General features: G+C 42.8%; 1 protein-coding gene and 1 non-coding gene across 6 annotated transcripts in view; both read left to right on the top strand.

The window, feature by feature from the left end:
* The window catches only part of CDK6 (cyclin dependent kinase 6), a 261,465-nt gene that overhangs the window by 85,864 nt on the left and 148,353 nt on the right, over nucleotides 1-27,248 (top strand). The window lies entirely within an intron of this gene.
* TRNAG-UCC (transfer RNA glycine (anticodon UCC)) lies at nucleotides 23,298-23,370 on the top strand. The gene has a single exon. It is a non-coding gene; the product is annotated as a tRNA-Gly (tRNA).

Here is a 27,248-nt window from a genome sequence, read left to right as displayed (position 1 = left end):
CAGGAAAGCCATAACAGAGATCTCTATTCTTCTCCTTCTGATAAGACGCCTAACGAAGCATCAGGAAAGGTCATGAAGCCTGGAAGTGTGTTACATCCCTCTGCCTCTTAAAATCCGACTCACAGTTCCCTAACTCACAGATGGAACATGTATGCAGTTCGATAGCCTTTGACACACCATGCAGCTTTTTTGACCATTACACTGTGGCCTTTGAGCTGAGAGAGTCTGTTTTAATAAGTACAGGTATCACCCCTGTTTAACCTAGAAATATGCATTTCAAAATATATCTGTGCAATCAGATTCCATATGTAGCATTCTTTTACTCCATCTGGCATTATTAAATTGGCTATTTATAGGCTGGAAAAACTTAGGAGCTCAGAAATGAAAACTAGGGCTAAATTTGTAAACGCAAATAATATTTTAACTAATAAGAAACACTGTGAGAGGCACCCCCTGCCCCCAAGCACACCTCCTGCCCACCTTCACGTAAGGCTGCAGAGAGCTGTGGGCATCACATTGCAAGCCCAAGATTTCATGTGCATTTGTTTTCAGGAAGCCCTGAGAGATTCAGACTCAGCAGGCAGTTGTCACATGAGAGGGAATGTCTGAATTTGTTTGGGATTCCTGTTTATTGAGGTTTCCACATTGATCTTGGCAAAAGGGGACCCGTTATTTAGGCCGTAGGTTCTCAGCACTGTTTGAATTTTCATTAAGGTACTACTTTGTTGTTAGAAAGCATGGGAAGTGAACACGAAAAACAGACTCAGGTAGCCTTATATAGTATATTTTGGAAATGTGTTTGTTTAAGAGATTAGGGTTTCCACTTCCATGACTTCTTCCTCTGTATTTTTTCCAGGCCTGCATTCCAGTTCTGAGTTGGAAACATTGTAAACCTTTCCTAAATTATACTTATGGAAACAACAGCCCATCCCCGGGAGTTATTCCCGTAGCCTTTATGTACTAGAGGTGGGCTTGCAGGCTGTTTCATTCTTTGTCTCCAGTCTTGTACTTCCTGCCTGAGTGACTTGGAGACCTTTGTTCATTCCATTTATTTGTAGAAAGCGAGATGGCTAAAGAATGATGTTCCTGAGGCTGCCAATCTAATGCTGGCTTTGAAAAGTCCTCTCAGAAGTGAAAACAGTGTCTTTCTCCCCCTGGGCCAACCTGGTAACACTGCAGGTTATTTCCGCTTCTCCTCCCATTCTTCCTTCCCCCAAAACAGGAGGCCTGTTCAACTTAGATCAAAACCTCTGCATTGTTCACTTGCTGAATTTCGTGTTTGCTGCAAGTATCCCCTATGTTCTCAGAAACTGCCTACATCTTCAGTTTGGTTAGGACACTGTAAAACTGGGGATGAAAGAGAAAGTGAATTGAACAGATTCTAGTTTGTTTGCTTTTAAATATTTATAATTTGTCCGTCCCAGGTCTTAGTTGCTGCACGCGGGATCTTCGATCTTCATTGCAGCTTTATTTGTGGAATGTTCTGGGATGTGCTTCCCCCGAACAGGGATAGAACCCAGGACTCCTGCATTGGGAGTGTGGAGTCTTAGCACCTGGACCACCAGGACAGTCCTCAGATTGCTGTTTTTATGAGTATCTGCTCCTTCAGAGCACCCCAGTCTCACTCCATGCTGTGCCCAAACCCAAAATTGAGGCGCCCTTTGTTGTGCCTTTCTGAGGCACATGCCCTGAAGGCCTCCCAGTTTATTAAAAAACACTTACCAGTACAGTTTTCCCATTCCAGCGTTCCATCTCTCACCTTCAACTTTTGAGTCATACACAATGTCAGTTAGGTGATGTTTCTGCTTGCCCTTCCCTCCCTTTAAAAAAAAAAAAAAAAAGTATGTGCCTTGATTTGTTCTTCTGGGCCGAAATCAGCATGGCCAAGTCTATAACAGAGACACCATTTAAGTGCCCACCGACTGAGCTTGAATCCTGATTACAGAAAGAGGAGAAAGTGAATCTTGCCAAGATGGGGGCAGATTCCCCAACCTTGCAAAACGTTGCAGAGGATTAACGGGCTTGAACTGGAGATTCTTTTGTGCATGTACTTGTATATGTGAGAAAGAGGGGAAAGAATACCCCATGCATAGAATTTTTAAACTGGGCAGCCCCATGGTAGTTCGCTAGAGGCAAGAGATACCCTTCTGGCTTGTGGGCCTATTGGAAAAGCATCCTTGGAGACAGATCTCACATGGCTTCCTTGTGCCTGAAGGATGTTCTTCCCCGAGCTTGTACCTGAGAAGGCTTTGGGAGAGGAATCCTTCTTCTACCCAAAGTACTGTGGAGACTGGGGTTCTGCAGTTTGCCACTCAGGGAAATAAACCGGCATATGAACTCACAGCAAACCTCACCTCCTTGGTTGGAAGCGGTTTGTAAAGCGTTTTCTTCCTGGTTTGTGCGCTCCACATTGTTTCGGCTCCTCTCATCACTGACCAGCTGGCTTGTTGGTGAATAGAGCTGTGGGCCCCTCGCCATGTTTCATGTGAGGTCTTGGCTGGGTGGCAAACAGGCAGCCTGTAGCCAGTGTCAGCAATTCAGGAGAAATTGGCACAGCAGTGTCCCCATTAATTTCTGCTTGTCACATACTGTCATGCAAGTTACACCAGAGAGGAAATGACCGTTAAAAAAAAAAAGGTACCCTTGTGGCACTGGGTCCCCTCCAGACGTTCCCCGAGGTTAAACAAGTGGATACAATTTGCTCTACACAGACAGCTGCGGGGAAGGGAAAGCCTAGAAGGGGGCCCCCAGCGATGCGTCTTTCCTGTTAGCAAGGAGTGTCAGCTATCAACATCTGCCATATTTTAACCCTTCAAAGGGACCGGTAAATTAAGGGGAGCCATTATCCCACGCTCTGCTGATCGTCATCAATCATAATGCCTGGGGAAATTACCGCAGCGCTGCTGCCTTGGTGGCAGGTTTTGTCCTCCCGGGCAGTGTTTTTTTCTTTTTTCGTTTTTGTTTTTGCCGGGAGCAGAGCAGGGTGGTGGGGGCAGAGAGGGTGAGGGGAAACTGGCTCTTTAATCGTTGGTAATTTACTGCCCACAGGGAAGGGGACCAGAGTGGCAATAAACTCTTCTTCGGTTCAAACCGGAGCCATTAAAATCGGTGGACTCCAGACGGCTTCCATTTCCAAAGAGATCCATCTTGCTGACTGACTTTTGTCAAGCCGTCTTCTCCGAAGAGTGATGGCGGCTTTTAGAACACAAGCAAGAGCTTTTGGGAAATGAGAACCAGTTTCTGAGGAGAAGGGCAGTCCAAGATGAGAAAAGAAACTCGAAAATAAATTAGAGGCTTCCAAAAACTGTTCTGTTTTGTTTTTTTAAAGATTGAAATGATTAAGCTGCTGTGATGCAAATAGAGTCCTGACTAACCTTTGTAAGCACATTCTGTGCTTTGGGGTAGATTTGTCTGGTGAAAATCTGATTGCCAGCATGGAGGGAAGGGTGAATGAGACAGTTGCATGTGAAATTTTGTTTATTAAAACTTACTCATTTGGGCTCATCATTAAAACTGGGGGGTGGGGAGGAGAGAACGGTTCGTTACCGTGTTTTAACCCCAACAGGTATTGGGTCCGTATTTGTGTACTTAGGACTTTTCTGAAAAGGATTCCATTTTGCTTGAGGACCTGAGTATTTCTCTCTCAGACTCGAGTTCTGACAGTGGTCAACCAGGATGAAGATAGGAGATCTGAGGTGATGCTCACCTGTGTGATTGCACACAGACAAGGCAGTGAAGGGAAAAATCATCCTTGGATTGTCCTGAGTCCTTAACATTACTACAGAAAATTCTGGCACCATTTAAAAGAACTTTAAGTGAGGGCTAGAAGCTCCCATCAGAGTAATAGTAGAAGTAACACTGTCGTATTATCTAGACTTCATCTCGTCCTGTATGGAAGAAGAGGTGGTGTGATCACCAAGGAGAGCTTGGAAGTGTTGTCAGCCATGAATGTTAGAGCTATTTCAGTCCTAAGGCATCATTAGTCTGAGACCTTAATTTTCTAGATTAGGTAACGGAACCACCGGGACCGGTCCAAGACCTCACAGTGAAGCAGAGGCAGAACTCCAGTCTCTCCTTCCCAGGTGAACTGTTCATATCATTCGATGGGCTGACTCAGTAGAGCCAATCTCAGCAGCAACAGATAGGTTCCCTGGTCTGGTTGACAGCAGGGAGTAGGAAGGAACCACCACCAATCTGGGCTGGAGATCACTTTCTTCAACAAGGGCCGCAGTCAGCTTTTGCCACGACGTCAGGCTGTGAATTTGATGTACCAGTTTTCGTTGGCCCTGTTACAGCAAGAGATTCCAGTGTTAAAAAATGGTCTTCTTGTCCAGTTTTAAGTATATGTAGAAATACCTTAAAGTATTTCTGAATGTTAATTTCAAGATAATTAGATTTAGAGAAAATAACTCCTTTAGGTATTTATAACTTTTTAAATATTAGATCGCAAAGAAGAGTCAGTGAAGTATACGTAAAGGTGCAGTAGTCCCTAACTCTGAAATCTCTTTTTCTCTTGTAAATGTAGACTACATTTAAGTTTTTCTATTCCTCAGACTACTGAGCCCTGATTTAGGGGGTAATCAGTGATGGTCTTGGAGCTTAGCTGAATATTGAAGTACATAATTTTATTAAGTCGTTAAAAGTCACAATTTGATATTCAGGAGTGGATGTATTCACCATAAAGTAGATTCTTAGGTAAGTTAAAAACAAGAACATAGAGAAACTAAATTGTAGCTTTTGGTTGCTTAGAACTGTTCTACTGTTTCTTAGGCCTGATTTCAAGATCTAAGGTACAATGTCGGGCCTCAGTAGGAGCACATACCTGAAGACAATGCAGGCTCTGGAGGAATATCCGATGATTGGAGACAGAATAGCAGAGAAAATACCAATTTAGTGAACAACAATGAGCCAATTAGTCCAAAAACATTGGCTCGAATTTCATGGGAAGGCGCCGGGTCATTACTAACTCCTATGGTATTCAGAATCATAACACCAGTCACGACGAACCACTGTGGTAGTCATGTGTTCATAATATGGAATTCCGTAAAAATTCTCTTGGTTTTGGCATTAATTAATAGTGGCCATATTTCATGAAATGGCATATTTCATTGAAGACACTTGCATGTAAACACATCAGCTAAGAACTTGAAAACATTTTCCTAGCATTCGTTAGAATTTGTAATTGCCGAGTTCTCATGGGAAAAAGTAGTTTCTCATTTTAAGTCCCGAAGTTTCGATGGGATTTGGTATAGCATTTCGTTTCACTTCTAGTCTTAATGACTCACTGCATTCTTTTCCCCAGGACTTATCCCCTGTTTACCCTCAGCGCTGTCTCTCATGTAGACACAAGCCTAGTGAATCAATAAGCATGACTATTTTCATGAACAGTCGTATAGTTCAGCACCTGCAACGCCATCGGAAGACATTATCCAATGTGCACGTTTCAGAAAAATGAACATTTCTTATACCTTTATCTCTTGGTTGAATTTGGGTTTTTTTAAAAAGATTAAATTCTGGGGGAGACTTGTCAAAACTGAGCCTGAGACATTGTCTCAGAGTTGAGAAGTAGCCCTGTCCTCGTTTTACAGATGGAGGCAGCTGGCACCACCAGCTCATGAGTGACTTGCCGAAGTTCACAGGAGCTAGATTCGGGACTCTTGCACAATCCATTAGACTGTTTTCATCTAAGTCATCGTAATGGAATTAAATATAATTTATATATCTTTGTCAGTGCTATTTAATGAGTAAGTCCTATTTACATAAATGTTTTAGCATTTCCATGCCCTCCAGGCCATTAGGCAATTCATTTTTATAATTTTAATTATTATAAGCCTCTAAGTGTATAAAATCAGAATCAAAATGAAGACAGGTACGTGTAATTTTATTATTGTTAAATCCCATGGTGTCAATGATAGGATGCAGAAAGAAAACTGTTCACTAGATATTGGCTGCTCAGTACATATATTGTGTTTTGTTTAACACCTCTAAAATTATATTCAGAGTTAAAGAGCATATATTCTTATTTCTGCAGGTTTACTTTTAGACCATTCAGGAATATAGTGTGTTTTCAAAGCTACAGCTTGATTCTCGAATGTAACAGTCTATAGAAAGTGAAGAGGACTGCCCATGTGATCAGTGCTTTTTCTGATTTTCCTCACGGATCTGTAAATCATCACCGGCTGTGATTGTTGTTGCTGAATTGTCACTGAGAAAGAATTCCACATTAGGATAGTCTCTAGTTAAATTTTCTTCTCTGCAGTGAAAAGATCCTGCCCCTTCTTCCCACCCCACCCCACCCACCCCCGCGCCGCTTTTTTTTTTTTTTTTAATTTTGGGAGAATGACAGAGAAACTTTAAAGCAGTTGTGAATAAGAACCCAGCTTAGTTTATAACACAAATTTATCCCAATACCCTTTTTCTTCTTAAAATATCATTAATAATCCAGCATCTGACATAGGAGATTCACTGTTACTTTAGACTTCTTAGCAGTTTTTCTTGTGACTTAGTATCTCATGCCTTTATTTGAGAACAAATAATGATTGTTAGAGACCACTGAAAATAAAATTTTAGCATTTTGAAGGAGTTATTGTATTATATTGTTCCTCCAAGCAATTTAGAAACTACCCCTGGAATTTCTTTTTGTTTATTTAGTGTTCTATAGGTTTTAGAACCTGTGTCTTCTTCCTTTGTAAAAATTAGAGTGACCTCCCAGGCTGTAATTTTTAATATCAACTTCTGTAAGAATCAAATATGACACCCATATAGAAGATATACTTTATAGTTGTTTAAGTGGTAATCCATACTCTACTTTAAAACCTAGGAATAGTTTTAATAAACCATTATAAACTATCATTAAATATCATTAAGTCCTTTTTTTAAAACTTCATTTATGCCAGGTATTTTTATGTTGTGAAAGCTGGATTGAACCAAAACAGAGCTTGCAGAAACCTATCAGAAGACACTCAAAATTTGCATTGCAAGAATAACAGGACAGATTTTTAAAACCAACATTCTAGCTGTTCCATTAGGTCCCTAAAGGTGGCTAGGACGTTGTCCAGAGTGTGACATAAGTCCGTCGCTTTGTTTCATTTCTCTTCAGAAATGGCTTACTGTAGTAGGGTTTTGTCACCATGACTCTATAGTAGATCATGTGCATCCATCCTATTCCCACTTTGCCCTTTCTTGTTCAGTTGCCAAGTTGTGTCCAACTCCCTGCGACCCCATGGACTGCAGCATACCAGGCCCTTCTGTCCTTCACTGTCTCCCGGAATTTGCTCAGATTCATACCTGTTGAGTCGATGATGCTGTCTAACCATCTCATCATCTGCCTCCCTTTTCTCCTTTTGCCTTCAGTCTTTGCCAGCATCGGGGTCTTTTCCAGTGAGTCATCGGCTCTTTGAATCAGGTGGCCAAAGTATTGGAGCTTCAGCTTCAGTGTGAGTCCCTCCAATGAATATTCAGGGTTGATTTCATTTAGAATTGACTGGTTTCATCTCGCAGTTCAAGGGACTCCATTTAGAGCCAGTTCAACTTGAAATCTTGAGAAGTTGACAAGGTTTACCTAGTAGAATCTAAACTAGGTTTACCTAGTTTGAAGTGTCCAAAACCAGAAGAATCATTTTTAACCTACTTGAGCAGCCATTTATAATAGCTTGAAGGTATCACTTATATACAAATTAGGGAAATGGTAAAATTTTCAAAATTAGAAAATACCTTGGAATGTCGTCTAGACATTGGACATTACGTTTAAGGATGTGAGTTAAAAAAAAAGATGAGTAATGTGCTGACAGTCATGCAATTTGGACTAGTCCTAGAACTGTATCCCAAGCCCTGGTATTCTGGTCCAGGGGGCTTTCCAAAAACCATATAACTGTGGTTTTGTTCTTATTTCTAATTATTCACTATTTTAAAGACCTATACTTAAAACATTTTGTTGTTGGTTTGGATAAGTTACTGTACTTACTTGCACATTCCTCTAAAAGCAGTGTTAGTTTGAACTTTGCCCTTGTTTTTACTTACCTAACCCCAGAATCCTGGAATGCTTTCTTTGCTAGAACTTTCATTCTTAACATTTTATTCTCTTTAAATACAGCCTCATTCCACATGTATTTTTTTTTTTCCTCTACGGAGAGTTGGAATTTGTCTACCTATTTCATTTCAGTCATGTTCATGTGCTGTCAAAATCCTTGTCCCTTATTCTATTTTCCTGGTAGCTTCTTGCGCAACTACTTACATATTTGTCAAGTAAGGATCTATGTCAACTAAGCTATTCAATCCAATAAACGTTTATTGCACACCTTCTATATGCAAAGCTCTGTGCCATCTCAGGACTAGAGAGAACTAAAAATAGGCAAAGAAGAATACCTTCAGAAACTTACGGGACACCCAGGTCATGTGCTGCAAGCAGTCATATTGTAGGAAAGAGAGTGAGGTGCGAGAGGATGGTCACGTCCAAGTCCCTAGGATGGCTGCCCAGTGTGGGTTCTTGGCTTCACTCAGGAAAGAATTCAAGAGTGAGCCCTAGTAAAGAGAAAGAAGGTTTATTCAGGAAGGAAGCACACTCCATGGAGAGAATACAGGCCATCTTGGAAGGCAAGAGAGGCACAAGAGGCCCAAGGGTGTGGGGTTGTCAGTTTTTATAGGCTAGGCTGGGTAATTACGTAGGCTAATGAGTAGGAGGAACTTTCCAGCTATTTGGGGGATGGGGTGGGGATTTCCAGGAACTGGGTCACTGCCCACTTTTTGACCTTTTGTGGTCATCCTTGGAACCGTCATGGCCCTGGGGTGTGTTACATTGAGCATATACTGAGGCTCGAGGTCAAGTGGAAGTTGAGTCTGCCATCTTGGCCCCAGTCGGTTCTTATCAGTTTATGTCCTGTCCTTGGACTACGCCAGTCTTTTAAAGGTTGTGCCCTGCCCTTTTCCTGTCCCAGTCAGACCTTTCCTGTGAGATATATAAAGGAGGTGAAGGAGGTGCAGGAGGGGCTCCAAGGGTCACAGATGCACACAGGATTAAAGGAATGAGAGCTTAGCAACCCCAGCCTGAAGGATTTGAGGTTCGGCTTTGGTCCTTGGCTTGTACTTTATGAGCTGATCTTACATTACCAAAATCACCTTGCAGACTTCATGTTTTCATTCATTAATCACACAGGTGTGGCTGGGGACATGGAGGAGGGGAACGCACATAATTGTGTATTTGCTTTGTATGGAGCCTTAGGAAGCAGCGCCTCAGTGGATTTGGGGAAGTGCTAAAATACTGAAAGATCTTACAGTTCAGGAGACACTGTCTGCTTATTTCATTTTATTTAATTGTTGTGGAGAGAGTCCGTGGCATCAAGATTCCTGGTGACCTGAGCCAGGTGACCTGAGCAAGACACTTAGTTTCTTTGAGCCTCCATTTCCTTATCTGTAAAAAACAAAGATTAAAATGTGCAAATCAAATGAGTTAAAAATGTATATTTTATAAGCAGTCCACCATCCTAAAGACATAAAGGATGTAACTGTTCACCTGTGTACTTTCCAGTTACTCTCATGTATACTATTCTAGTTTTAAAAACGTTTCATTTTGCATTGGGGTATAGCCAGTTAACAATGTGACAGTTTTAGGTGGGCAGCTAGGAGACTCAGCCATACATACATATGGATCCATTCTCCCCCAGACTCCCCTCCCATCCCAGCTGCCGCATAACATGGAGCATCGGTATCTCTAAAGCCGTACCTTCTGCTTTGGGCTTTGTTGACCATAAAACTCCTTTTGCACTTCCTTCTGTCTCTTGCTGATGATATTTATAAGTTATCTCCTTAATTACTATAAAAAAAAAAAAACTTCAGATTCTCTGGAAAGTCAAATCTATCAACTTTTATCTCTGAAATTTCTAAGTATAGAACACACAATGTGTCATCATAGTTTAAGGAGTTGATTTTACTAGTTTTCCAATGTGTACTGGTGCAGCTGAGAAGTGAAAGCCCTAGAAATAATATAGCATATTTAACATCTGTGCATTTTCCCTCAATTTTTAGTCATGGTCTCCTGATGGCAGCTGACCAAAATGAAATGGTATTTTTTAAACTAGGCTAATATTTGATGTACTTCAAATGCATCAGCTTTTACTGGCATGCTTTAAATGGGAACAAGAAGACCTGTCTACTAAAGAAATATAGTTTTGTATCTAATTTATTCTATAAGTACTTGTGCAGCAGAATGTGGAAGCCACTATGCTGAATAATGTGGATGTTATATAAACATAACTAATAGTTTAAAATCTAGAAAGAGGAAATAAAATATCTGAGTAGTCATCACATAAGGCAGTGTATGACAGTGTCCTGTGTCACAAAATGACAAAGGCTGCAGGAATTCAGAGGGAAGACCCAGGACTCACTTCTTGAGGAAAGTAGCAGTTGTATAGTATTTTGAAGGTGCTACTCTGAGACGAGTTACACACAGCACAAGAAACAAAGAGATAACAAGAAGCTGGTTGATCAGGAGATAAATGGCCTTGGTCCCATAGGGTCTAGGAAGTATGGCAGGCTTTCGGGTGGTGGCTGACGTTACCACTGTAGGGGATTAAGTTCTGCTGGCGATGTGCAGACTGCAGGCGCCACTCTGGGAGATGGCGAGGGACAGGGATGCCTGGCGGCCGTGGTGCACGGGGTCGCGAAGAGTCGGCCACGACTTCGCGTCAGTCAGAGGGGCCGCTGCTCCAGTAGTTTGGGAATGAGATAACCAGGGCCATAGTACAGAAGGAGCATGGTGGTTAAACAGCAAGTAAGGAGAAATTGTGAAGAAAGAATGAGAGGACTTGGTTACTCATTGAGAGCAGAAAAGGAGAAGCCGAAATAAATAAGTAGAGAGCAGTTATCAGTTTGGAGAAGAAAGTGGTTGTTTACTTTAGTCTTGTTGAATTTGTCCCAGAGTGAGAAATTATATCTGAGGGCATTGCAAGAACTTGTGGCTGCAATAGCTGAGCCCCAGGTAACCTTTGAGGATTCACGGAATTTAGGAGAGGTGCTAAAATACTGGGAATGGAAAATGGCCAGTTGTGTGCGTGTGTATGTGTGTCTGTGTGTTTGTTTGTGTGTGTGTTTAAAGACAGGAAAAACATGGATTCTTCCCAATACAGTGCAGTGAGATTGTTGCTGTTCTTTGGTTATTAAAATGATGAGTTGTGAACGTGTAGAAAAATAACCGGTTAATCAGTATGAAAAGCTGTCCAAGCATCACTATGATCAGAAATGAAAAGCCACACAATACTGAAATCCTTCTTCCATCAAATTTGAGGCAAGCAAAACAAACCAAGAAAAGTTTGGTAATGCCGGGTGGTGTTGAGACCGTTGAGACATGGATAGTCTCAGATACGTCTAGAGGGAGTATCAGTTGGTACAGCATTTTGGAAGCAGTTTGACTGTGTTTATTAAAACTGAAAACACATATATTCAGTGACCAGGCATTTTCATTTCTCAGAGAAACCCTGGTATTAGTTAGTGCAAAGGAGTTATAACTAAGAAACTTTCTGCTAATAGTGGAAAACATGGAAATAACCAAGTGTTCATCAGTAGGGGGTGACCAGACAGACCTTGATAGTATGGACTAGTATGTGACAGTTGAAAAGAATGGCATACATCTGTAAGAAATTACCTTTAAAACATAGTGTTGAATGAGAAGGGCTTCACAGGTGGCTCAGTGGTAAAGAATCTGACTGCCAGTGCAGGAGTCAAAGGGGACACAGGTTCAATCCCTGGGTCGAGAAGATCCCCTAGGGGAGGAAATGGCAACCCACACCAGTATTCTTGCCTGTAAAATCCCATGGATAGAGGAGCCTGGTGGGCTACAGTCCTTGGGGTTGCAAAGAGTCAGACATGACTGACCACGCATGCACACACGTTGAATGAGGAAAAAGAAACATCGATTCTTCCAAATATTGAACACTTAATGCTATTCAAAGTACTTATACACCTGTCTATTACCTGATTATTATAATAGGATATGAAAAACATGTTTCATCCTCCCAAATACTAATGAAGGAACTCATACAGGTAGCAAGTAGGTGAAGCTATTTTTCTACTTGGCTTTCCAGGTGGCACTTGTGGTAAAGAACCCACCTGCCAATGCAGGAGACATAAAAGACATGGGTTCAACCTCTGGGTCAGGAAGATCCCCTGGAGGAGAGCATGGCAACTCAGTCCAGTGTTCTTATCTGGAGAATCCCATGGAGAGAGAAGTCTACAGTGGCTACAGTCCATGGGGTCGCAAAGAGTCAGACATGCCTGAAGCAACGTAGCACACATTATACTACTCAGGCGTAAGAAGAAGTAGTTTCCAAAGGAAGACATAGATCTCTCTCTAGTCCATAAGGCCTCTAATGATCAGTCTACTGGAGAGGTCCCTGCAAAGCATGCCTCAACTGGAAAAATTCCCAGATTTGGATGAATACTGGAAAGATAGGGATTTTTTTCTAATTGAGGTATAGGAGACATAATAAAGTTGATGCACTGATCTCAACTGTGCACACAACTTGATTTTTTTTTCTTTTTTGCTAATATAATAACTATCCAGATCAAGAAGGAGAATATTTCCAAAGGCTTCTTCCTGACCATCCCCAGTCTACAGGCCCTTCCCTGAAGATAATCACTCACTGGCTTATATCATATGAAAGTGTGTACTGTTTTGTATGTAGCTTCTCTTACTCAATATCCTATCTGTGAGATAAATCTTTTTTCTTCTGTGTACCAGTAGTCCTGCCAAACAGTTTCTCAAGTGGTTTAAACTGTTTTGTTTTTGCATCAATGCTATGGGAGAGTCATTTGCTGCATATGTTTATCAACACTTGGTGTTGTCAACTTAAACCATTGTAGTGGTATCTTGTTATGCTTCTAATATTCAATGCTGTGAAGACTAATACGGGTAAAAACGTTTTCATAAGCTCTGGACATTTGAGATTCCTCTTTTGTGAAATGCAGGTTCTTACTTTTCACCATTTTTAAACACTGGTCATGTGTCCTTTTCTAATTGATTTTTAGGAGTTCTTTATACATTGTGGGTAATGCTAAAGTCTCCCAGTGAGTAGGAATTTGAATGGACCCTTTCCTGTCTCTTTTGACTCAGAGCATCAGGCATAATTTAATCATCTCCTGGACCTCTCTTATGTTGTCGTTTAGTCTCTCAGATGTATCCAACTCTTTGTGACCCCGTGCACTGCAGCATGCCAGGCTTCCCTGTCCTGCAGTATCTCCCGCAGTTTGCTCTAACTAATGACCGTTTGTCCATTGAGTCAGTGATGCCATCCAACCATCTTATCTTCTGTTGCCCTCTTCTCCTCTTGCCCTCAGTCTTTCCCAGCATCAGGGCCTTTTCTAGTGAGTCAGCTCTTTGCATCAGGTGGCCAAAGTATTGGAGCTTCAGCTTCAGCAGCAATCCTTCCAATGAATATTCAGGACTAATTTCCTTTAGGATTGACTAGTTTGATCTCCTTGCTGTCCAAGGGATTCTCAAGAGTCTTCTCCAACAACTGATGCTCAAAAGCATCAGTTCTGCAGTGCCCAGTCTTCTTTATGGTCCAACTCTCCCATCCGTATCTGACTACTGGAATATAGGGACTTTTGTAAGCAAAGTGATGTCTCTGCTTTTTAATATGCTGTCTAGGTTTATTGTAGCTTTTCTAACAAGGAGCAAGCATCTTTTAATTTTGTGACTGCAGTCACCGTTCACAGTGATTTTGGAGCCCAGGAAAATAAAAATCTGTCACTCTTTCCACTTTTTCCCCATCTGAACTCAACATTCAGAAAACTAACATCATGTCATCCTGTCCCATCACTTCATGGCAAATAGATGGGGGAAAAGTGGAGCTCTCTCACTACTGATCGCTTTAAAAATGCAGAGACAAAATCTTTGCTTAATGCCTTTTTAGCCTATTTTGACAACTCATGATATGGCATTCAAATATTGGCACATTTTAAGTTTCCAATAAAGTGTTTTTAACTATGAACTAAATAGATGGGACAGGTAGTGAAGCCTCATAGCTAGGCTTTTAACTGTTAGAAACTTTCACTTCCAGTCTGCATCTTGTCTACCAAAAAATTACTGAAAATACAGTGCCAGAAGAGAAGAATTTTATGAACTTTAAGGATAAAAAGCAATTCTTTTTAGCTTATCCATTTTACTACAGTGCGTGTGTGTGTGCGCGCGTGCGTGTGTGTGTGTGCGCGCGCGCCCGCGCGCTGGGGGGTGCAAATACCATATCTTTCTTAAAAGTACTATAGATATAAAATAAAAGTAAACTATATTGAAGTATAAGCTAGTAAGAAAACACCAGTAAGCACTGTTAGACACAGGTCTGACAGAGTCTGTGGTGACCCTGAAATCTCTCTAGAAACTGGCTCTCAGCGTTACAGGCCAGTTAAAACACTTCAGAAACCATTTTGAAAGATCATGTATGCCGATTCCAACAAAGAACAGGAAAGAAACAGAGACTAGAAATAATCAAGGCAGACGAAGTCTGGTTGTGACGGGTCTGCTGTGGTTGTTTAGTTGCCAAGTCGTGTCCAGCTCTTTGTGGCCCTGTGGACTGTAGCCCACCAGGCTGCTCTGTCCATGGAATTCCCCAGGCAAGAATACTGGAGTGGGTTGCCATGCCCTCCTGCAGGGAAAGGTCCCAAACCAGCAACCGAACCCATGTCTTCTGCACTGGGAAGCAGGTTTTTTCCACTGAGCCACAAGGGAAGCCCCCATGATGGGTGCTACTTGGGATATTTCATGCTAGTTGTTTTTCCTGAAAACTTTTAAGCTTTTGATTCTCAGCCTAAAGAAAGTTTGGGGTTGTTCCAAGAGGGCATTGTTGATTTAGCTTTCATTCTGTTGATAAAATATTTCAGTGTGCGTGTGCTAAGCCATTTCGGTCATGTCTGACTCTTTGTGACCCTATGGACTGCAGCCTGTCAGGCACCTCTGTCCATGTAATTCTCCAGGCAAGAATACTGGAGTAGGTTGCCATACCCTCCTGCAGGGAATCTTCACAACCCAGGGATTGAACCTGTGTCTCTTATGTTTCCTGCATTGGCAGGCAGGTTCTTTACCACTAGAGCCATGTGAATAGATAAATATTCCAATAGTTAGACTAAATAAGAGTCTAAAAGACAATCTGTTCGTATCATTAGCTCTTCCCTTAAATGGATTACTTTACTGTATTTCTGAACCATCTCTTTCTCTTAATTAGTAAAACTTTTATTTATTGCGCGCCAGTTCTTCTGTAGGATCTGTGTAAGGAAGTGGAGGTTAAAAAAAAACACCTGAGTAAGCTGTACTCATAATTTTTAAGCAGCAGTAGTCTGTTGAAGACATAAAGCAACACTGTTAACTGTAAGTAGAAAAGGAGCTATCATTTCTTAGAAAATTCTGAAGCTTTCTGATTTTTGTTTCTGTGGTATATTTTATAAATGATCCTTGTAGGATTATTCTTGTTTCATAAACTTTATCAGAGACACTAAATTTTTTATTTTCAACAGTATAACATTTCTGGCTAGTAAGTTAAAAATTGTCATTAGTAGAAGGGACATTTGGGATTTTTCTGGTAACACAGTGGATAGGAATCCGCCTGCCAATGCAGGGGACACGGGTCCTCTCTCTGGTCTGGAGAGATCCCACATGCTGCAGAGCAGCTGAGCTCCTGCACCACAAGTACTGCAGCCCAGGCATCGGGAGCCACGCTCCGTGACTGCTGAGGCTGTGCTGCAACCACTGAAGCCCGAGCCCCTGGAGCTTGTGCCCCCAGGAGGAGAAGCTACCTCAATAGGAAGCTCGCACACCGCAACAGACCCAGTGCAACCTAAAAAGGGGCGGGGGGGGGGGAGCTTACATGCATCTGTATGTGTAATTTTAACTGGGAACTTTAAAAGAGAACAGAAAAGTAAAAACACCTATAATTCGACCACTTTAAGAACTTGACATAACAAAGCAGAAGTCTCCTCTCTTTGTTCCTCCTTTTTACACCTACGTCCACAGGTTATACCCTTTAACTGTACCTGTACCTCCTTCTGGGCTTCTGTACATTTTTATGTGTGTTCACATGGGGTTGGTGGTTTCCCAGGTGGCACTAGTGGTAAAGAACCTACCTGCCAGGAGACGTAAGAAATATGGTTCCATCCCTGGGTCAGGAAGTTCCCCTGTAGGAGGACATGGCAACCCATTCCAGTATTCTTGCCTGGAGAATCTCCTGCGCAGAGACCTGGTGAGCTACAGTCCATAGGGTCACAAAGAGTCTGAAGTTGCGACAAAGTCTTGGTTACGACTGAAGCAACTAAACAGGCTGGGTTGGTAGATTTACGAGATAAAGACTGCTTTATTGACTATGCCAAAGCCTTTGACTGTGTGGATCACAATAAAGTGTGGAAAATTCTGAAAGAGATGGGAATACCAGACCACCTGACTTAGCTCTTGAGAAACTTGTATGCAGGTCAGGAAGCAACAGTTAGAACTGGACATGGAACAACAGACTGGTTCCAAATAGGAAAAGGAGTACGTCAAGGCTGTATATTGTCACCCTGCTTATTTAACTTATATGCAGAGTACATCATGAGAAACAATGGCCTGGAAGAAGCACAAGCTGGAATCAAGATTGCTGGGAAAAATATCAGTAACCTCAGATATGCAGAAACACCACCCTTATGGCAGAAGGTGAGGAGGGACTAAAAAGCCTCTTGATGAAAGTGAAAGAGGAGAGTGAAAAAGTTGGCTTAAAGCTCAACATTCAGAAAACTAAGATCATGGCATTTGGTCCCACCACTTCATGGCAAATAGATGGGGAAACCGTGGAAACAGTGTCAGACTTTATTTTGCCGGCTCCAAAATCACTGCAGATGGTGACTGCAGCCATGAAATTAAAAGACGCTTACTCCTTGAAAGGAAGGTTATGACCAACCTAGATAGCATATTGAAAAGCAGAGACATTTCTTTGCCAACAAAGGTCCATCTAGTCAAGGCTATGGTTTTTCCAGTGGTCATGTATGGATGTGAGGGTTGGACTGTGAAGAAAGCTGAGCACTGAAGAATTGATGCTTTTGAACTGTGGTGTTGGAGAAGACTCTTGAGAGTCCCTTGGACTGCAAGGAGATCCAACCAGTCCATTGTAAAGGAGATCAGCCCTGGGTGTTCATTGGAAGGACTGATGCTGAAGCTGAAACTCCATACTTTGGCCACCTTATGCGAAGAGTTGACTCATTGGAAAAGACTCTGATGCTGGGAGGGATTGGGGGCAGGAGAAGAAGGGGACGACAGAGGATGAGATGGCTGGATGGCATCACGAACTCGATGGACATGAGTCTGAGTGAACTCCAGGAGTTGGTGATGGACAGGGAGGCCTGGTGTGCTGCGATTCATGGGGTCACAAAGAGTCGGACACGACTGAGCGACTGAACTGGACTGGAACTGGACTTTCAGTTAAATTTGAATTTCAACAAACCACAAAAAATTTGTTCATATAAATATGTCCTTTATATTGCAAGGGACATGTTTAAACTAAAAATGTACCTGTTGGTCATCGGAAACTGCACCGTAACCCGGTGTCCTGTGTCTGATCTGGCCACCATAATGCAGACATGTTCACACGTACATAGATACGTACACTTTTCCTTTTATCAAAGTGAATCAAACTGTATGTGTTACCCTAAGGCATGTTCTTTTACTTATTAATTTATCTAGTTAGCGTGTTAGAATTACCCAGGTTCTTTCTAACGGCTGCTTGTTATTACATTGTAGACTCATCACAATTTATTAAACTATTCCCTTATTGGTAGACATTTTAAGTGGGGTTTTTTTGTTGTTTTTTTTTACTCTTTCAGACAAAATAGCATTGACCCACTGGTATTGACTTACTCTGAACTGTGCTGTTGGTCCTGTTGGGTGAATTCCTAGAAGTGGAATCGCTGGGTCATAGCACATTGTCAAAACATGGTTTGTTCATTACCTTCAGACTGTGCACTGAACGGCTGAGGCGGCCACGTGCACGCGGGGTGCCTGGTCGGGTGGAGCCAGCCCTGGGTGGGAGGCTCCTTCCTGACCTCCAGAATCGGCTTCCTTTCTGCTCCACCAGGAGGGCCGTGAGACCAGGCACTGTGGTTCTCCGGCCGAGCACAGCGCCTGCCTCCAGAGCTGGCCTGGGACACAAACTTAGAGTAGTGACTATGAGTTTACTCAAGGGGTGGCTGTGAAATTAAAGAAATAGTGTATGTGGAGCGCCTGGGTTAAAAAACACACCTGTAAAATGCTCCTTTGTTTTTCTCACTCCACTTGCATTTCTAGGTTCTTCCTTAGCATCGAGGGGCTCTAGTGTGGGGAGGAAGACATCCTGATTACAGAAAAGGAGGGTATAATCCCTAACAGAACTACCCCTGAGTGCTATGGGACGATAGAAGGGGGCGCCAGGCTTAGCCTGTGGGTGTGAGGAGGTTTGCTCAGGACTTGGCCAAGATCTTCTTAAAGTAAGTCTTGGAAGACAGATGGCAAAGAATCGGATGGACAAGATGTATGCATTGTGGAGCAGGATGGTGGAGGGACTTCCCAGGCACGGGGAGTAGCATTGCAGAGGGGCAAAGATAGCACAGAGCTAATCATCTTCAGGGCATAGAAACAGCTGGAAATGCGACCAGAGGCAGATCAAGATCAGACATGAAAGTGCTTTAGGAAACAGCCAGGTTCTACCTTTGTCTTCTAATGAACAGTAGGTGACTTCTGTACGAAGAAGATTTCCATTTCAGAAATATCATTTAGTTAACATTATGGGGAAGAGAGATTTAAAATGCATGCTTAAATCTAAGGACAGGGGTTGTGTTGGGACACATTGCAGTCATACAGGGAAGAGGTACTGGCAACTCGAGAAGGAATGTAGAGATAGGATTTGAAAGGAAATTTAGGAGTCACATTACTAGGACTGGCTGGGTGGAGAGAAGGCATCTAAAATGTCTGTCCAATTTGTGGATCGATCATTCGGGTGGGCAGTGGTGCCGGTATTTAAGATAAGAAGTGCAGACTGCAAAGTTTGATCACGGTGATGAAACTGTGTTGCTATCTGAGGACATACTGAGATCAGTTGGTGTGGAATATTCTAGAAAAGCTGAGCAGGAAGCATGTCTGACCCTCTGGGGAGAGGTCCCATCTGCCAGTATGACTTTGGATGCTCAGAATATAACTGTTGGAGCCAGGAATGAGTGAATTGAGGAGGTGAAGGCAGAATTTAGAATTTAAGATTCTTTTGAGACACATGACTGGAAACACACACAAATGCTGCATGTTTGTGGTCACTGTTGTGGACAGCAAAAGGGAGCTTGCCAGAGACCCAGAGAAGGTGGTGCTGAAAGCTCAGGTGGAATTGGAGACCAGGACAGGTGACCGTTCCCAGTCTTAATCGTAGAAGTCGGGATGGGCAGGTGTTTACTAAGGTGAGGCCTTGGAGGATCAGTGGAAGATAATTTTTGTGGTTCCTAGAAAGAGAATGATCCAGAAGGCTAACTGGGAATTTTAGGTGGGCCAGGAAAAAAATTTAAAGACTAGAGGGGTATGTTCAAGACTGGCATCCTCACAGTGAGGGAGGGAGAGGATGGGATGAATTGAGAGCGCAGCACTGACGTGTGTGCGCTGCCTTGGGTAAAGTGTGGGAAGTTGGGGAGTTGCTGTATAGCCCAGGGAGCTCGGCATAGCATTCTCCGATGACTTAGAGGGGTGGGGCAGGCTGGGGGTGGGGGCATGAGATTCAAGAGGCAGGGGACATGTACATACTTAGAGCTGATTCACTTGGTTGTGGCTCAGTGGTAGAGAATCTGCCTGCCAAGCAGGAGATTCGGGTTCAATCTATGGGTCAGAAAGATCCCCTGGAGAAGGAAATGGCAAAACACTTGGGTATTCTTGCCTGAAGAACTGCACGGACAGAGAAGCCTGGTGGGCTGCAGTCCATGGGGTCACAAGGGTTGGACACGACTGAGCGGCTAAATCACCACCTTGCGTTGTACAGCCGAAACCAGCACAACAGTGTAAAACAATTATCCTCCAATTACTTTTTTTTTTCCTAAAAATAATAATAAAAAAATAAAAGACCATGATCCTGCATTTAGGGGAGAGGCATCCTTAAACCAGAACAACACTTGCTATATAAAATTTACCTGTGCTTAGTACCTGGCTGCTCCCAAGACTAAGCTTCCTAGCCTTGGTGCCATCCATCTTTCCCTAGACAATTCCTATTGCATTGGCTACTTTAACACTAACTTGCTGAATTCTTTGTACAGTAAGATAGTCGTTAGATTCTGGGTGTTTTGTTTACTTTTGCCTTGGCGAATGCTCTTCTGTTCCCTCTAGCCTAAAGATCCCCTGTTTTCTCTTGGCCTCCCTGCTTTTCGTGTCTAGATATGACCACCCAGAGTCTCTTCTTCCTGTCCGTGGACGAACTTACTAGCCAGGAGCGTTTGTTCCTCCTTCCCCTGGAGATGCATTTGCCGCCTCTCTCCTAACAGGCTGCCAGCTTAAAAACTCAGTCCTTAAAACAACATGAACTAGCAACTGCTGAAGCGCCGCCTCTTCTGAGCCCCCTTAAACAGCTGTGCACGCGGCTTGACCCAGAACAGATAACACACACAGATGTGTTTATGGGAAGGAGGCACGAACACTCTCAGGGTGTTGTTTTCGGCTTCTCACCACTGCAGGGATTTCTTCTCTTTTTCAAGGAAGAGGTACATTGTGGTAAGCAGTGTTTTATGACCTATAATAAAAACCCTTGTAAAGACCATTTTTTGGACCCAGAGAAGCTAAGTGTTCTTTTCACTCCTCTCCGCCTCTCTGTATTGAAATGCACGCAGTTCAGCATTAATGCATAACATAAGGGAACAGTATCACAAATTCTCATTCTTATTTAAGCTGGGAAAGCAACCAAAGTTAATTATGTAAGAAAATCCATTAGGAATGTGTTTCCCTACTTAGTAGTAGCTTCTGAACAAATATGTTGATTGAGTAAAAAGCTATATTGCATTTTATAGCATATTGTTATTATCTCATGGAAACACCCTTTTGAGAGAATGTCAACAGAAAACAGTCCCCAGGAACAGGCTAAAAAGCAACCTGAAGCCACCTTAGAAAGTTGGGTCTTATACAAAAAAGGGACATGCAAAACATTCAGTGAACAGTAACAGATGATTTCTGAGGACGCTTCAGGACCTAAAATGCTAGCAATCTTTAGTCTTTCAAAATTAAGAACAGGCAACATAACACTTGATGTAAATAAAGTAATAACTGCTTTAAAGATGCATCCTCTAGGATGCACGTGGTAGTGTTTGCTGACCTTGGTGGCTGAGTGGTAAAGAGACCGCCTGCCAATGCAGGAGACACAAGAGACGTGGCTTTGAGCCCTGGATTGGGAGGATCCCCTGGAGAAGGAAATGAAAACTCCCTCCAGTATTCTTGCCTGGGACATCCCATAGGCAGAGGAGCCCAGCGGGCTGCAGGCTCCAGAGTCGAACACACCTGAGCAACTGAGCGCCACCACCAGAATGGCTGTTTGGAAAGTTGGAGATTGTTCATGTCCCAGCTGGAGAAACTAGATGAGTCTAAACCTAGGGTGTTGCTGGACACCACTGCTAATGGCAGGTCCTCTCTTGATTCCATGGCACCAGTTCTGAACCCAATGGACAAGCCAGGAAATTCAGTGTTTTTCGTTCTCACAGCCGCCCTCAAGAGAGTGTTATCCCCATTTTACAGATGAGGAAACCAAGGCTGGATGCGAGGGAAGGGAAGGTAGGCGTTAAGTAGCAGGCCCAAGTACACCCATTGTCTAACTGGGAGATGTAGCAGAGTCCTCAGAAGATGGCTCTGTAAAGTTGACCTCTGGAAATAAGCATTAACAGATTGCATTCGTCTCTTGGATTGTCTTTCCCCTCTTTTCTTCTTTAGTGTTCTGGTTCAGATTCCTGTTATCTCATGTCTTACGTCTTTTTTCCCCCTTGTGTTTTGATTTTTCCACATTTAACAGTGAATATGCGTGACACTTCTAATCAGACACTTAGAATATCTTTCCTTTTTGAAGAACAGTGAAGAGGAAGGATGGATCCCATGTGAAATGCCGAAGCAGGACTCAGTTAGGAGTGGAACTTCTTGGTTGTAGCGAGTCAAGTGCTTATTGGTGATCTTGCAAGAGCCATTGTGTTCCCATTCACCGTTTGGATGTGGTGTGGGTGGGGAATGAGAAAGTGTGCACCCTGAAGACCATTGGCCAAGGAAGGAAGGGGGTTGCTTTGGTTGTTCATGGTCAAGGGACAAGAGAAGGGGAAGTCCCAGATACAGTAGGAAGGGCAATGGTTAGTAGAGTGAGGGCAGGACTTGAGGAAGCTGGAATGCAGGCGATTCAGAGCACAGGAGGAAGAGGAACACTGCAGGGAAGGCAGGAAGGTTTTCCCACGAGGAGGTGAGGGAGACAGGTAGATTGCCAGTGCTCATCAACGGGTGGGTTGCGCCCGGGACGTTGGTAACATCCCTTGGTGGCCTGTTTTTCTCTCTCAAGTGGAGTGCACTCTAGTGTGTTTGGAGAGGAAGAGAGCTGATAAAGTAGAGGGACAGCGGTGAGAATTTCACCTACAGGGACACCACAAGAGCTAACTAGGGACCTGTATGATCCCTGGCAGCAGCGTCGTCGTCAGGGTTAGAGACTGACTTCGTATTAATAGTAGACACGTATGTGGCCACTTCCCCACTTAACAGCTCTCTGAAGCACAGGTAGAACAGCTGAGAAAGACAGCATTTGCGCTAACTGAGGTTAATCTTTGCATAGAGGATGAGATAGAATGACCTCAGAACCAAAGAGGTGAGGGAATTGACAGATTTAATGAATGATGTTTGAAGAAGTTGCTTTCCACGTTTAATTAATTATGCTAAGAAGTTTATGTGAATTTAAGTGGTATTTTGACATTCAAATAAATGTAATTAAAGTGACTTTTAAATTTTTAATTAAAAAAAAAAGGATCAAAGTTAAGTAATAACATGTTCCTGATTTTAGCCATGGGAGTAGATGACACAGAATGGAATGGCTTGAAGAAGTCCAAGTTTCCTGAAGCTAAGGGAGTTGGTGGGGGGCGTGTTTCATTGGGGAGCAGGGGTTAAATGAAAGGTAGTGACCTTAACAGGTTTTAGTTAATATAATTTGAGTTGTTAGAATAATTTTCAGTTATAGAACAGGTTACAATTGTTCTTACAAGTTGTAAGAACAGTTGATGGCAAGTTGTAGAACACTTGATGAAGAAAGGTCTTGAAGTAAGAGCATTATTTTGGGGGGAATTCCCTGGCAGTCCAGTGGTTAGGACGCTGTGCTTCCACTTCAGGGGACCCAGGTTCAACCCCTGGTCAGGGAACTAAGATCCCACAAAGCCAATTTTTGGGCTTCCCTGGTAGCTCAGCTGGTGAAGAATCTGCCTGCAATGTGGGAGACCTGGATTCAGTCCCTGGGTTGAGAAGATCCCCTGGAGGAGGAAACAGCTACCCACTCCAGGATTCTGGCCTGGAGAATTCCATGGACTGTATAGTCCATGGGGTTGCAAAGAGTCAGACGAGACTGAGCGACTTTCACTTTCAAGAGCATTACTGGGCTGCCCAGGTGACGCTAGTGGTGAATAACCCACCTGCCAGTGTAGGAGACTTCGGAGACTCGGTTTCCCGTCTCTGGGTTGGGAAGATTCCCCTGGAGGAGGGAATGACAAATCACTCCAGTATTCTTGTCTGGAGAATCCCATGGACAGAGGAGCCTGGCGGGCCCCAGTTCACAGGGTTGCAAAGAGTTGGACACAACAAGCGACTTAGCAAGCACGCACTCGAGAGCATTATTGCCCTAACTACGAGGCCAGTGGGCAGCCCCAAAGTCCATCCTGCTATTCAGGGATGTCCTCAGAGACCAGACTCTTTCCCTCATTACACTCTGGCATTGCCTGTGTGCAGATGAAATCTCCCTTTCCATGTCAAGGTGGTTGCTACAGTCTCAAGTTCATGCCCTCAAGCACAGGTGGAGAGTTAGGGCTGGGGGATGAGGAAGCAGTACAGCAGAGAGTTTTCTGCAGTGGTCTTACTAGGGGAAAAATACTTTCTGAAATGTGCCTATATGTCTCAGTAGCTAGGACTGGGTCTCTGGATCCACTCCTAGCAAAAAGGAATATGACTGCCAGGGATCAGTCCTTCCTGACTGGCACCCGACAACGTAGGCAAACAATCTTTGGAAAAGCAGGGTCTCTAATATAGTATCTCATTTGGAGAGGAGGCAAGTATGGAATGAGAGACAAGTTTTCAGATGAGGGAAGAGAGAAGGAAAATGCAGGAAGACAAGATATTTTGTCCAGATGCAGCCATTAAAAAGCATACTGTTGGGGACTTCCCTGGTGGTTGGGTGGTTAAGAATCCACCTTGCAATGTAGGGTTCAATCCTTGGTCAGGGAACTAAGATGCTAGGTGCTGCTGAGCAGGTGAGCCCACACACTCCTGAGCCCGTGGGCCACAACTAGAGAGTCCGTGGGCCACAACGAAAGATCCCACACAACTAAGACCCAACACAGTGAAATGAATTAATTAAAAAAAAAAAAAAAACTTTTTAAGAAAAGCATACTGTTAAATTTTTTTATTATGAAGAATATGTTTTGAAATGGGGAAATAGCCACAGTATATTGTTAAATGATTTTAAAAGGATCACAAAACAGTGTGATCTCTGTTTTGTCTAGAACAAAAACCATTTTGAGTCATTAGCCAGCAACCTAAGCATTTATACTTTGTATTTTCTTATTTTTGCAATGTCAATTTTTGTATCCCGATCTGAGGAAGTTATACCTGACATTGCTGTCTGCAGTTTCAGTTCCCAGTGACTTTCCATTGTGGCTTAGAAATAGCCATCATGATGAGGTAATGATTACTTCTTTTAGACGGTCCGTTTAGCCATTGCATCGTCCCTCGAACACCCACAACATTTCCAGGTTTGGTGAACATCAGTTGCGATTTTCTAATTTCCACTTAGTTGGGACAGATCCTTTTCTTACTCAGCATTATCATCAGTTCCAGGATTGAATAGTATATATAGCTCCTTTTTATGCTCTTTTCAGAATACGTATTTTGTTAATAAAACTTATGCAGGAAATGACTTTTACTATGCTTTCATCCAGTTGCCTTGAAGCAGTGGAAGTAGGAGAGCCAGCAGCTGCGGTGAGGGGCTTCGCCTTTGTTTCTGCTGAAGAACCCCCAGGCCAGGCGTCCCTTTCCTCAGCCATCTTGCCTCCTCCCATTGGAAGCCAATGGCCCATGACTCGAGGCTAATCTTCAGGGCCTCCCATTTATTCCTTACTTCCAATTTACCAGTTTTACTGTCCAGCTGATCTGAAGCTTTAAGGAGCCCGCTTTAACCCTCCTCTTGCTTTTTTTGGGATTTGTTTTGCCCTTTGTGATTTGAGGTGAAGCATTCTGTGGGTTCTCCTGAGGCCCAGGGTTTGCAGCCCGTTGTTAACTCTGTGACTCGATCAGTGAAAGCCGGAGAAGCCACTCTCAGGTTTTGGAGTAGGGTACAGTGTCGACGTACACCAAGCTTCATACAGTGACTTCAGGCAGATTCTGCTTAAGCACAGAAGTGGAAGGAGTGAGTGAGATCGCCTGTGAGTGAATGAAGCCACCTGATAGACTGCCCAGGACCAGCCTTTGTTACCCATTGCTTCATTGCTTATGCAGTAATATTGTACCACATTTTACAGGAGAACCGTGATCCTGGGACTAGACTCAGCAGTCCACTTGTGGGCCTGTATACCCGAAATTATTGAAAGCAGGGTCACAAAGAGATACTTATATTTATATACCTACATTCGTAGCATATTCTTACAGCAACCAAAATAATACAAGTTCATCCTTCAGCAGATGAATGGATAGGCAAAATGTCATCAATCCAGACAGCGGAATATTATTCAGCTTTAAAAAGGAAGGAAACTCTGACGCACGCTACAACACGGATGAACTTTGAGGACATTACACTAAATGAAATAAGCCAGTCACAAGAACAAATACGTTATGATGCCACTTACATGAGGTATCTAGAGTGGCCGGATTCGTGGAAACAGAGAGTAGAGGAGTGGTTGCCAGGGTCTGGGAGGAAGGGAGCAATAAAGAGTTGTTTAGTGGGTATAGAGTAGAGTTTGAGTTTTGCAAGATAGATAAGTTCAGGAGATTGGTTATACAGCAGTTTGAATATACTTACTACTAAACTATACACTTGACATTGGTTAAAGTGGGAAATTTTATGTATAGCTTACCACAATATATATACTTATACCATAATATATATACCACAATATATATAGCTTAACAATATATATACTTGTAATCAACAAAAAGAGGAAAAAGAGATCCTGAGACTGGCCCTCCGCGTTGCCGATAGTCCTCTGCTTTATGATTTTGTCATCATGGGGTCTAAGTCTGTTCTTATAATTGTAGTGTAGTGTGTGGTGTTAGTCGCTCAGTCGTGTCTGCCTCTCTGTGGCCCGCCAGGCTCCTCTGTCCCTGGAATCTCCTAGGCAAGGATACTGGAGTGGGTTGCCGTGCCCTCCTCCAGGGGATCTTCCCGACCCACGAGTTGAACCCGACTCTCCTGCACTGCAGGCAAGTCAACATGTTATTGGTTTAGTGTTGTTAAAAAAAAAAAACACAAAAACCTTTGTTGTGTTGGTCTGTGCGATTCCTCTAACATCCTTCGTAAGAAACAAACTAGATAGATCTTTGTACGAAACAACAAATCGTTTATAAAGACACCTCTGTTAAAACGTGGATAACAAATTTGAAAAGACTGGGGTTTAGAATAGGAGAAAAAAGTAATTAACTTTGTACAAGCTGTATATGTCTTAACTGTTTAAATCAATGAACTACTGACGTATTTTTGTTGCTGAAACCCGAGGGTGTGAATACATTGCTTAGGTTTAAGTAGATCTATCCAAAAGTCCAGAATTGTCTATTGAGAGCTGTCATTTCTGTGATTTACTTTATGGTATATAAGTTGGTGTTTTAAGTGTCTTTTGAAACTACTTTTTTCACCGCTGGGAAAAAAAGACCCAATGATAAAACTTTTTCCCATTAAAAAAGCTTGAGGTAGATTTTCAGTTTGCTTGTTTTCAAGAAATAAGAGAATTAGAGCTCTAGAACGCCTAAGAGAAACTAATGGTTGTTACAAGGCTTTGAAGACTTCTGGTGTTCAGACTGAAGTCCGGAGTCTTTTTAAGGG

This window comes from Bos javanicus, chromosome 4 (assembly GCF_032452875.1).
Source record: "Bos javanicus breed banteng chromosome 4, ARS-OSU_banteng_1.0, whole genome shotgun sequence".
NCBI lineage: Eukaryota > Metazoa > Chordata > Mammalia > Artiodactyla > Bovidae > Bos > Bos javanicus.
Note: the sequence above shows the minus strand (reverse complement) of the source record. Positions and strands in the feature narration are given on the sequence as shown.